Here is a 13820-nt window from a genome sequence, read left to right on the forward strand (position 1 = left end):
TTTAAATATATCATAGTTGGCTCTCAGGGAGCTTCGCGCCCGCTTTTCCAACAACAATTTTTTGTTACACTGAAAGTCGCCTAAACAATTGGGCGACATCGGTTCAGCTGGTTATTGGACACAAAAAAAAAGACAGACATACAAACAATATAAATACAAATATAGATACATTGGAAAATAATTTCTTTCAATTATTCCGTTTGCGTTCTATCATAGATAAATTATTAATCTATTCATCCTTCCAAAAACGACGGATCCGTATCTCTTTCAATGAATAATACTAAATTGTATTTTCTTAATATGGTTTAAATTAGGTCCGTATACTGGAATTAAATAAGATTAGTTCACCCTAAATTTGATTTTACATGGGGCTGTGCTACATTTGCCCCCCCCCCCCCATCAACCTTCAGTTACGGCCCTGGTTCAGGTGCGGGGACGGTAATTGATATTTTTTAGCAGGATTTTCAGTCTGCGCTCACCTTCCTTTTAACAAAAATAAAACTTTTGGCAAATAAACATTTTCAACGTTTTTAACATTTTTAATTGACACATTTATTAACTTGGCATCCATGATTCTCTTTTCTGCATTTAAATCTGTAGCTAGTGTTTCAAGTTACAACCTTGTTCTCCTGCATATTCTCCTTAATGAAATTCTATTTTCCTCCCTTTCGTACATTAATAATCTGAAGCAAACACAGTTTTAAGGTATAAAAAAATCAAAAATATTAACCAAAACTATATCATTGCATCCTGATTGTGTAAACCTTTGATATTTCATAGTTTAAAATACCAAAGGTCTACGACAATAGGTTGCAAGGATGTAGAGATTTTTTTTTAAACGTGTGGCAAAGACTTAATTCCTTTGATGGATTTTGCATCTTTCCTTGAATCAATTGTAGAAGTTTTTTGATTAGGACTTTTTTTTTTATGCTTTAAATCAACTTTAAATTGAAACTTTTTTCTCATGGACTATTTAATGCAAACTAATATGATTGGAAATATGTAAAATTCCAACCTAAAGTGAAACTTTCTTTAATATGCCACAAAGATTGAGTTTTTACAGACGACTTTTATAAATATTTTTCTTAATTACTATAGTTCCCTTAGCGGATTGTTAATCATCTATTTTCTTTTTAGTTTCACAGGAGGATAGATAGATAAATAGATGGATCTTATAGATGATAACGATAAGCAGATAGATAAAATTTAAACAGATAGATTCAATTTCAATAGATAGATAAATAAAACAGATAAATAAAAAAAACAGATAGAGGAATAAAACAGTTAGATTAGTAAAATAGATAGATAAATAAGACAGATAGATAAAAAAAAGATAGATGAATAAAATAGATAGATAAATAAGACACATAGATAAATAAAACAGATAGAGAAATCAAACAAAAGAATAAACGAAAGAAAACAAATGAATAAAATTTCTAGAGATTGTACTTCCATGGACTTGGTTTGTATAGTTAATCGGTCGGTTTTATACCTAATCATATTCAAGGGCAAAGAAACTCATCATTTTGTCAAATATATAAATTTAGTTTATGTGCAGAGCCTTTAGCACTTTAGATTGATTTCTGAGGTTAAAACTTATGTGTTGTGAATCCAGGATCAAGTATCTAGTGCAGTCCTAAGGATTATATAAACATTAAAGATAGCTTATGGTGGTAGCACCCTGTAGGGATAACTAAATTTAAGGGATCAAGCATTTAACTCGCATATTATAAAGTTTTCACATTGGATATCGAGTTCAAGCATTAATGTAGATGAGCGATATATTCCACAACAGTTTTGATCTCAGGTTTACTTAAAGTCCAGGTTCTCTAGTATCTAGTAACATAAAACCAAACACATAGTAAATACTGATATAAGATAGCACAGAACATTGTTTACTTTCTAAGGAATGTACCCCCTCCCACATACTGTACTCCTCCAAATTTTATACAATAAATTACCCCCTCCCTCCTCCCCCATAAGCTCGGAATCCTTCAACATCCCCCGAACATTAGCAAAANTTTGCATCTTTCCTTGAATCAATTGTAGAAGTTTTTTGATTAGGACTTTTTTTTTTATGCTTTAAATCAACTTTAAATTGAAACTTTTTTCTCATGGACTATTTAATGCAAACTAATATGATTGGAAATATGTAAAATTCCAACCTAAAGTGAAACTTTCTTTAATATGCCACAAAGATTGAGTTTTTACAGACGACTTTTATAAATATTTTTCTTAATTACTATAGTTCCCTGTAGTCATAGACTTGTTTTTTCATTTTTCTAGTTCCCTGTAGTCATAGACTTGTTTTTTCACTTTTTTAGTTCCCTGTAGTCATAGACTTTATTTTTCACTTTTCTAGTTCCCTGTAGTCATAGACTTGTTGCTTCACTTTTCTAGTTCTCTGTAGTCATAGACTTGTTTTTTCACCTTTCTAGTTCCCTGTAGTCATAGACTTGTTTTTTTTCACTTTTCTAGTTCCCTGTAGTCATAGACTTGTTTTTTCACTTTTCTAGTTCCCTGTAGTCATAGACTTGTTTTTTTTACTTTGCATGACCATTTATGTTAACACAGAGGTCTGAAATTTATTTGATCCCTCAATTAAGTTATCCCTTGAGGGTATGGCCACCGCAGGATTGTGAAAAAGAATTAAACTAACTCGACTTAATCAATGCTTGAACCCAATATTTAAACACGAAAGTTCTGACTTTCAACCTTTATTGAATGTCCATATTAAACAATTAAGCTAGTTAGGGGACTGTATTTAAAGCAATTGTTCAGTCAATATAGATGCATAATTTTGAAGTTGTGTAAAATACTGGAATCGTGTCTATTACGCAGTTATCTAGTATCAAAATCAAAAAATTTTATCATTTCTTGTTTATCTATTGTATTTTCAATAATCCATTAATTTTCTCTGATCCCCTAAACGTTTTTATATTTGTGCAAAATTTCAACAAAATTGCAAGTTTGAATTATAAAATTACTATTTTTATTAGGATCTATCCAAAGAATTATAATGTAAAAATAGTTATTTCAGTAGTGTACGCATTTTTAATACTGCAGTGTACTGTCTCTAGGCGGTAAAGTACACACAAGACCCATGTCACATACTGACATGGGAACCATCTTTCACATAAAAAATCAATGAAATATTCTGTTCATATGAAACTATTATGCTAATCATCAAAATTTTAAAAATTAAATGCTTTTATCCTCCTCGGATACTAGAGTAACACTGATGCATCCAAGGTTATAATGCAAAGAAAGTTAATTGCAGTTGCGTATACTCTGCGTACATATTGAAACCAGTTCTCTCTGGGCGGAATTTGTAAACAAGAATAGATGTGTCAGTGTTCGTTCAGTATCCAAGGTGGTTAAAAGCATTAAATTTTGATAATTTTGATAATTCACATAATAGTTAGCTATGACAAGAATATTTCATTGATTTTTTATGTGAAAGATGGATCCCATGTTAGGCTTAGACATCCGTCTTGTGTTTACATGAAATAACTTTCATTGCATTATAACCTTGGATACATCTATTCCTATTTACAATCACCGCTCAGAGAGAACTGGTTTTTAATATGTACGCAGAGAATAGTCAACAGCAATAAACGTTCCTTGCCATATTACCTTGGATCTATCTTTCTATCTAAGTTTCTCCCCTCCTATAGAATCTATTATAGTTCTTCACCAAGCTTATGAATAATTATAATAAATTGGTTAAAAACCACGAATAATAACATCCTGCCGCACCACGATTAGTTAAATAAACAGATAAACAGATAGACGAGATAGATGAGATAGATAGATAGAAGGAAAGCATCAGTGCAGAGTTTTCAATGCATTTCTGTATTATGTGCACGAGAAGATGTCAACCGTGAGCTCAGCGTGCACACTTATATCTTGTTCCACTAGAAAAGAATCTATTTGCATAAAGGTGCATGCACGCGCAAAGTTAACTAGTTAATGTTAACCATATCTAGCTGAGTAGAGGAGGTCGGGGGGATTATAGTGAAGAATATTCAACCATGAAAAGTTTTCATTATTTATATTTATACATTTGTATATCCCTCTTCTTCCATCTTGGGTTTCTCATCAATTCTCTTCATTTCCGTCCTTACATATAATATCTTTGATTATATATATGCATACATCACATATATGATTTATATTGGGACACCCTGTAATACTGTGGCTTGTAAGCTGAGCTTTGGTGTAAATATTGGAATCTCTTAGTAGGCTTCTATACATTTCATAGAGACAGATAGATAGACAGATATATAGATTATAGATAGATGAATAGAAAGATATTAAGATACATAGATAGAAAGAGGAGTAAACGGGCTGTAGTGTCGAGAGTTACATAAACAATTGACATTGGTAACTTTTTCAAGAAATAAATACTAGGAATTCTCTTACCTATCTAAAAGGAACTTAAGGAATTTAAAAAATAATAATCGTTAAAACTTGAAAATGGATAAAAATTAAGTCATGTCTCCAGGAAACATTCAAAGAGTTTTCTGTGGAAAGTTTATTGTTTATGGCACTATATAACTCAAGGTTATAATGCAAAGAAAGTTAATTGCAGTTGCGTATACTCTGCGTACATATTGAAACCAGTTCTCTCTGGGCGGAATTTGTAAACAAGAATAGATGCATCAGTGTTCGTTTAGTATCCGAGGAGGATATAAGCATTTAATTTTGATAAATTTGATTTGATATAACCCAGGATCTTCATTAAACACACTAATTCAAAAAATTTTGGGATTTAACTTTAAAGTTTCACTAGGCTTTTGAACTTGTTTTGGCTTTAACGAGCATTTCTTCAAACCCCTGCAAGTGCAAAACTCTTGTTTCTGGTTATAGATTCAATGGAGTATTTGGCAATATTATGATAGATGGTTCCAGTATAAATATAGACTGCAGATGAACATAAGGGTTCTGTTTAGTGATGTGTAAAACCAACAAGATAAACGAATTGTCGAAAAACTGACAATTGATTGACGTAAAATTGAGAAATTAAATCCTCCCATTATTTGCCCAATGAAGCTATGGATATAGGCAATCAGTATTTTAATGTTAAATTTTGTGATTGATTATTTTCCTATTGACATGAACAGACTCTTTTTCTCATCATAACTGATGGAGATATCCTTGTTTTTATATCTAAAAATTTGATAATTTTCAATTGTGCAATATTGAAGGTACCATGGTAATGTGACAAGCAGATTTTTGTAGCAGAGTTTATATATTTTATTTCTTTTCAGAAACACAGCGATATTCTCCTCACTGTTAATCAAAGAAAGGTTCAAATATTCATGTATAGAGACATGTATAGGATGGTATAGCATGCAGAAGTCCGTAAAGAAGATCACCCATAAGAAGGAGTGCAACATTGGGACTGATCACCAGTGCCAGGTTGAAAATGTCCAGCAATGTGGACAGGTTTCTGAACAAGAGAAGGTTAGAGAATGCAACCTGGTAAACAAAATCCTGTCTGCAATGGTATCCATGGTGATGAAGTGATCTCTATGCAGTACAATTAGTTATCCAAAGAAAAAGGTTGGGATTAACCTAGACAGACCTGAAAACAGGTTCCCAAGGAAAAGGTTGGGATGAACCTAAACAGCCATATATACAGCTTCCCAGGGAAAAGGTTGGGATAAACCTTCTCAATTACACCAGAATAATCACAAGATGGTGTGCCAGAATTTTCCAAAGGAAAAATCTTGGGACAAGCCTAGACAAGAACGACATGATGAACCAAGAGAAGAGCAACATGAGGTTCTCGGAGGGTATACTGACTATGTATCTGTACAAGAATGCAAATCTGTCAATGTCCCTGTATGCAGCCCTGCACACCATGAAAACTACCGTGATGTTCCTAGACAGAAACGCTACGGTAAATCAAGAAAGATCTGTCATCAGGTTCCAAAGGAGGTCTACAACAGTGTACCTAGGAAGTAATGTACTCAAGTAACAACAGAAACCAAGAATGGAATATATGAAGATGTAGAGTTGCTAGAAATAAAGAAGTATTTCGAAAAAAAGGGATAGATAATCATAATTTTCAACACTCTCTTGTAATAAATACAGAGGCCCATAGTAATCTAGTTAAATTATGTTGTACATTGTCCACAGATCTAAATGCACTCATTAGTAAATATGCAAATCATGTATTGCAATTAATCAAACCCATATACACATATTGGTAACTCCGTTAAATCCAAATTGTGATTAGCCTAACTACGTTATATATAACGATGCATAACTTTTAATTACGTCTGTTAATACTTAATCTTCAATGCAGAATCCAAATATAGTTAATTGATAATGATCGTGTTTAGCATTGTTTAGCAAAAAAAGTTCTAAAAATGTAATTTCCTTCAGATATTCAATAAATCCACAAAAATGTTAATAAAAAATATCGACGATGTTTACAAAGCCCATAAATGGATATCTCCAGTCACACATGATAATACAAGAAGGGAAATAAAGGTTCCGGATAAACCAAATTCCTATTGGACCAGAGGGCAGAACGGATGAATTGGAAAAAAAGAAATAAAGGAATTTAAAATCGGGAATAAAGGTTTTAATATATTTTCTGAAAAAGATCCAAGGACCGTTAAATCCCTTCGGGAAAATAAAATTTAAGAACACAAAAATGCTGATTCTTTTATTCTCACAATTTTTTTATCCCTGGAAAAAATGGAAGATTTATTTCCAAATTTTCGTTTTTCATGCATTTAATGATTTTTAACAAATTTAAGATTTAGTTTATTTTTGGCGTTAGCTTTCATAGTAAATATATTGCAAAGCGGAGTAAAATCTAAAGAATAAATACAGATTACAATTCAGTAGCATTTTTTTTTAGATCACAGTGCCAATAATCTATATATTAAAGATCTTCGCTTCTTATATATATTTGTAAGTATATGTTAGCTATAGCCGGCCAAACGGCTCAATCAAATTGGATGATATTTTTTTAGGGAACCATTGAGTACCCGGGGGGAACATATTTTTTTGGATTTTTTTTTTCAAATGGTTAAAATTTCATGGGCAACACCGGTCACTTCAGCTAGTATTTTATAGAGTTGTATCAGAATTAATTTTTAATAACATTGAATGAGTTACAAAAAAAAGAATAAAATCATCCATTACACATGTTTCCGTCTCTAACTCCAGCATGTTCTGAATGAAATGAAAGATAAATATGTTTATATAAGATCAGGTTCTGGAAAATGTTTAATTATTGTGAAACGTAAACAGAGACAAATACACAGTGTACACATTGATGTTTTTCCATTAAGTATGGTGGGAAAATTATAATTATGGTTTAAAATGATTTATTTAATAATATATATATTTTTATGTGTTTAATTGTATATCTATCTATTTTCATGTGTACTATCTATCTATCTTTCCAAACCCAAGTGTGAACGATGTTAGGTACTTTCCCAAAGGATTTTCCCCAAGTGGCAACTTCCCAAGGTTATTTACCCAGGTGGAAACTTCCCAAATGTGCAATTTCTCAAGCGGCAACTTCCCAAGTCTTTCCTAGCTGCAGTGCCCGGCCCCCATTGCAGCCTGCGGCACCTCAGAGGACCTAACCTAACCTTTGGGAAGTTGCCATCTTTATCTTTCTATCCAATGCGAAAAGTGTTCTGCGTAATGCGTATCTATAGATCTAGAAAGTTATCTAGATCTATATAATGTTAAGTGTGTGTCAGAAATCTATCCGTCTATCTAATGTGAAGTGTGTACTATCTATCTATCTATCTATGTGAAGTGTGTTCTATCTATCTATCTATCTATTTGAAGTGTGTTATCTATCTATATGAAGTGTGCACTATCTATCTATCTATCTATCTATGTGAAGTGTGTACTATCTATCTATGTAAAGTGTGTACTATCTATCTATCTATCTATCTATGTGAAGTGTGTACTATCTATCTATCTATCTATCTATGTGAAGTGTGTACTATCTATCTATCTATGTGAAGTGTGTACTATCTATCTATGTGAAGTGTGTACTATCTATCTATCTATCTATCTAATGTGAAGTGTGTACTATCTATCTATCTATCTATGTGAAGTTTGTACTATCTATCTATATGAAGTGTGCTATCTATCTATCTATGTGAAGTGTGTACTATCTATCTATCTATCTATCTATCTGAAGTGTGTACTAGATCAGTTATGTAATAAGAAGATGAGATATCAGGTGTTGTACAATAACATGTGTTTAAAGTTTATCCTTTGTATTTTACCGACACTATACTTCTCCACCTACTCCTAACCTCGTCATATATAATTTTTTGTCTCGTTATTATTTAAACAATTTCAGACTGTCTCCTCTCATCCTCAAGACAAGACAGACGTGACACTACATTTTATAAAATGGTGTTCTACATATTTTCAGTGTGTTGAACTATAGTTGTCCAAAGAAAGGAATTGAGTCTTTGCCACAAACTCTGATTTTCAAATCCTTATATCTTTCCAACCCATTGTTGTGACCCTTAGATATTTCAAACTATGAATGTTGTAAGATCAAATAATCGAAGTTTGAAATTTCAAAGGTTTACACACTGAAATGTTATAAAAAATGGATCACATGAAAAGTTGTAAAAATGGTCTGCTAAAAGGTTTTAAAAAAGGTCCACTAAAATGTTGTATGGAAAGGTTAGAAGGAACCGCTTTATAACCGAATTAAAAGTAAATAGTCCTCCGGTAATGTAGAATCCTGATTTTTACAGAGATTTTTTAATCCAAATTTTGCATAAAATAATTCTCGTTCGTTTATATCGATTTATCAAATATTTGGCTCGGAGTGGACAAAGGGTTTTCATATTTAGAATTTCTTAGAAAATATTGCAAAGTTGCAGAACAGTTTCAACCCCAGCTTTAAATATCAAGAATTCAATAGGCTTTCAACTTTTAAACTTTTCAACATGTTGAAGGTTTAAACTGTTTAAGATGGTTTAGTCCGGTTGAATCCACTTTACTTAATTTAATCCCGTTTTAAACTCATCTTCTTTAATCCAGTCAGAATTCAGATGTCGGAGTAAGTTTAGCTTCAGATGAATGCAATGCAATTCATGAATTTAGATTTACTAAAAGCTTTAAAAGTTTTAAACCTCTTTAAAACAGTTTCTCCGGTGGGGGTATTTATTTCAAACAATTATCATTTTAATCAATTACTCAACAAGTCATACCTGTCACACAAGAAAAATGAAATCGCAGTCATTTTTCTGCATGATTCTGATTTGGATCACAATATTATGTTCAAGTTCAATTAAATCTAAGTTTTCAATACTTTTATTATTGAAAAAAAATAGTTTTTTTTCCTAAATTATGAGAAAATGTAATTCTTTTTTTCCGTGTTCCTGCGAATTTTATATTTCGAGGTAATTCATTCCCCCCCCCCACCCCCCTATTCTCTGAATGGTATGGTGTATCCTCCAATCTCCTTCTAAATCCTAATATTTCCTCCTGGAATTGTAATAATATTTATTGAAAGATTTATCAATAAATTGAAATCCAAATTTCTATTTCAAAGTTCCGTTTCTAGATACTTCAAAGCCGTAGCTAGATAACTTCACAGAGATTACACACAATCTAAATACCTGCAGCCTAGCTCCACATATATTTATAAAATAATAGACTTACAGGCCACTTCGCCCCACTCTCTCTTTTAATAATTTCACCTTGCAAAGTTTTACCTGAGTCTAAAACTGAAGAATGCGCGAAATTTAAATTACAGCTTAAAAGTTCTGAAAAATAATGAGTTGGGACTTAAATATTAATTTCTCAATTTAATCCTAAATTTAAATTTCCTGGCAAAAAATTCAACCAATTCAATGACGAGAATTGTGCATCATCAACAGATATTACGCAACATCAGCTGTTCTGCTTCATAATTTCAATTTGTTCACGTAACTGAATGCTACAAAATTCAAAATATAGTTCGGATTACACGATGTCTTTAGTTATTTAAGATAACGGGATATTAAATGCGGGATTTCCGGGTTTAAAATTTAACACAATCAACGAGTTAAATATTTAACCCCATTTGTTAAAATTCAGGTTTAAATTAAGTCAGAAGTGGCATTTAAGCTGAAACTTATAATGTAAGTCGAAACTTGTCGTTTTTTAGTTTCAGACTCTGCACCATTTTTTTTAAATTCAATGGTGGCATTCTTTCATTTTTTCTAGGATTCGAAATGGAAGCAAACTTTTTAAATCACAAAATGTCATAAAATTTCCCAGAGGTCATGTGAGGTACTCCGAAAAATTTGCACTTAATAAGTTCAGCCGTTTAGAACACCTGTTTTGAAAATTTATAAACATTAAAAGCCAAAATTAATTGTAAAGCTATTTGTGTGTTGTCTAAAAAAGGTTATTTTATTTATTTTTTTTTTAAATGCGATGAAACTGTTTAAGACAAAACTTGTCAGTTTCCATTATTGCAAATTTTTTTAGCTTAACAATTATTTTGCTGTACGTGTAAGCAAAATGAAAATATACCATTTATTATTATTATTATGGTTACTTTAGTATCTTCCTATCGAGTTTATGATCTGAGACTAAAAGGAAGAGTCAATTGTAACATTTGCACTTTAGAATACAGATACAGATACATACAGATACAGATACAGATACATACAGATACAGATACAGATACAGATACAGATACAGATACAGATACAGATACAGACAGATACAGATACAGATACAGATATAGATACAGATACAGATACAGATACAGATACAGATACAGATACAGATACAGATACAGATACAGATACAGATACAGATACAGATACAGATACAGATACAGATATAGATACAGATACAGATACAGATACAGATACAGATATAGATACAGATACAGATACAGATACAGATACAGATACAGATACAGATACAGATACAGATACAGATACAGATACAGATACAGATACAGATTTGCAGATAGATCCCCTTCAAATTAGCTTTCGATGCATACACACTACACAGACTGAAGATAAAGTAAGGTTCAGGGTTTACAGATACAGATTATTTCAAACTACAGATATATATCATTGCCTGCTTTGAAATCAATTTTTATGTAAATTTCTGTGTAAATAGCGTATATTTACGCATATGTTCGGCTAGTTGAAGATACCTCATTGATTGATTAACTAGCACATTGATAGATAACCTGTCTTAGGGATTTAACCCTATTCTAGACCATGTGTGTACCCCCCCCCCCCATCCAGGGGTAGGGGAGGGGACTTGGCTTACATAACAGGGGGGAGGGTGTAGGCTGGAAGGCAATGAACTTTATTTGGGCGAAATTGGAGACAGCACGAAGGCGTTGAAAGGAGCATGAAGGAAATATAAGAGAGGATGGGATGGGCCGGAGAGCTGGGGGGTAAGAATAAGAAAAGACTGTATAAAAAGAGACAATTAGAAAGAAAATTAAGAAGCTGTAAACGTGGGTTTTAAGGATGTAATTTAGTACGTGAGTTAGTGATTGAGTGAGTAAAATTATAATTATGGGAGCTAGTAGTAAGTGTGAATTGAAGGGTGGATCTAAATAACAGGGTACAGATGAAGAGATGTAGAGGAGATGTGCTCTAGATATTGTAATTATTTCAAATTTCTTCAATCCAACAATATCCAACAGATGTTCCTTAAAGGGACTTACGACGCTAATTCAAGCGATCCTCCAATAGTAGAGTCCCATATTAGAATCACAACGAACCCCATAAAAGCTATGTTTTATAAAATTAATTTTGGTTTCTCTTTAAAAGTGACTTGAGGATTGCTACTGAAATAATGGTTGAAATTTTAAGAATTTAACACTTTTAAATCTAAAAAACGGACGACATCTTCACATTATCGATCAAGGTGAAAATGGTACCATTCTGAATCAGACTTGGAACTCTTATAATGGAGGGTCACTTCAAATTACAACGCCTTTCGATTCATTCTAGAGATCCTAGAAACATGCGCTTTGCAGCTTCAAATTATTGATTGTCCAGGACCAAGAAAATGTATGATTGTGAGCGTTCAAGCCAACGGCAAATGCCTGCCGAAACATTAAAGAAGTCCTGGTTATAAAAAAGTGCATGGTAAATTTTCAAAGCTGTGACTGGGTGTGTTCCTTTTCTTTGATCGTTCACTCCGTTCCCGTGAAATAACGATATTTCCCCAGGAACGACGCCCAGCCCTATAGCTGTGAGAGTGAATAGCTCTGACTGAAGGGAGAGATAAAAGGTAAAAGAAGCAAACTAGAGTGACAGTTATCATTCAATAATAAATAATGACAACTGAGAACTTCAATATAAACCGAAAATATTGTTTTTCTGAAAATAATTGAGAGATAGAGGTTGCAAGGAAAGAGGCTGCAAGGAAAGAGGTTGCAAGGAAAGAGGCTGCAAGGAAAGTGCCTGCAAGGAAAGAGACTGCAAGGAAAGAGGCTGCAGGGAAACGCCATATTTTTAGAAGAAGTAAATATTTACATTTACTGATAGCGCCGATTGAAGGATTCATAACTCTGGTTGGATAATGGGATAGATAGAAAGATAGATGTTACCACCATGCTATTTCTATTGGATCAGAATAGACATCAAACACATGACTGAACCCTGATTAGATCAGTCGCTAATGGACTCGGCGTTACAGGAGTGGAAAGAATGAAAAAATATGCAAGATTTCACACCGCACAGTTTTTCTTTCACAGTGGTTCAATTTCTTATCAAAATAAGAAAGGATAATAATATGAAATTACCAACTGAAAGGAATACTTAGTTTAAATTTGTAGTTCAATCCAAGATCAAATCCATTGTTCAATCCAAGATCCAATCCATTGTTCAATCCAAGGTCAAATCCATGGTTCAATCCAAGATCAAATCCATGGTTTAATTCAAGATCAAATCCATGGTGTAATCCAAGATACAATCCATGGTTCAATCCAAGATCAAATCCATGGTTTAATCCAAGATCAAGTCCATGGTTCAATCCAAGATCAAATCCATGGTTAAATCCATGGTTCAATCCAAGATCAAATCCATGGTTCAATCCAAGATCAAATCCATAGTTCAACCAAGATCAAATCTATGGTTCAATCCAAGATCAAATCCATGGTTCAATCCAAGATCAAATCCATGGTTCAATCCAAGATCAAATCCATGGTTCAATCAAGATCAAGTCCATAGTTCAATCCAAGATCATGTCCAAGGTTCAATCCAAGATCAAATCCATGGTTTAATCCAAGATCAAGTGGATGGTTCAATCCAAGATCAAGTCCATGGTTTAATCCAAGATCAAGTCCATGGTTCAATCCAAGATCAAGTCCAAGGTTCAATCCAAGATCAAATCCATGGTTTAATCCAAGATCAAGTGGATGGTTCAATCCAAGATGAAGTCCATGGTTTAATCCAAGATCAAGTCCATGGTTCAATCCAAGCTGAAATATGTTAAAAGATTAATCCAATATCTAATTCATATAGTTCTATTCGAAATCAAATCTGAAGTGGAATTCAGGATAAAGTATATGAAAAGTTTTATTCAAGACCAAATCAATTATTTTATGCAAAATTTAATTCATATTTTAATCCAAAATCAAATCTACATTCAATCTAAGACGAAATCAACAATTTTATCCTAAACGTACTCAGTGTTCAATAATTTTTTTGATTTGATTGGCCAGCTCGGTCTGGCCTTTTTGACGTTTATTGGACACAAACAACATGATAAACAGACACCCAAACTAGGTATAAGCCTAAACACTATAGTTCTCTGTACGAATGAAAGTGAATAAAAAT

Source organism: Eurytemora carolleeae, unplaced genomic scaffold (genome assembly GCF_000591075.1).
Source record: "Eurytemora carolleeae unplaced genomic scaffold, Eaff_2.0 scaffold708, whole genome shotgun sequence".
Taxonomy (NCBI): domain Eukaryota; kingdom Metazoa; phylum Arthropoda; class Copepoda; order Calanoida; family Temoridae; genus Eurytemora; species Eurytemora carolleeae.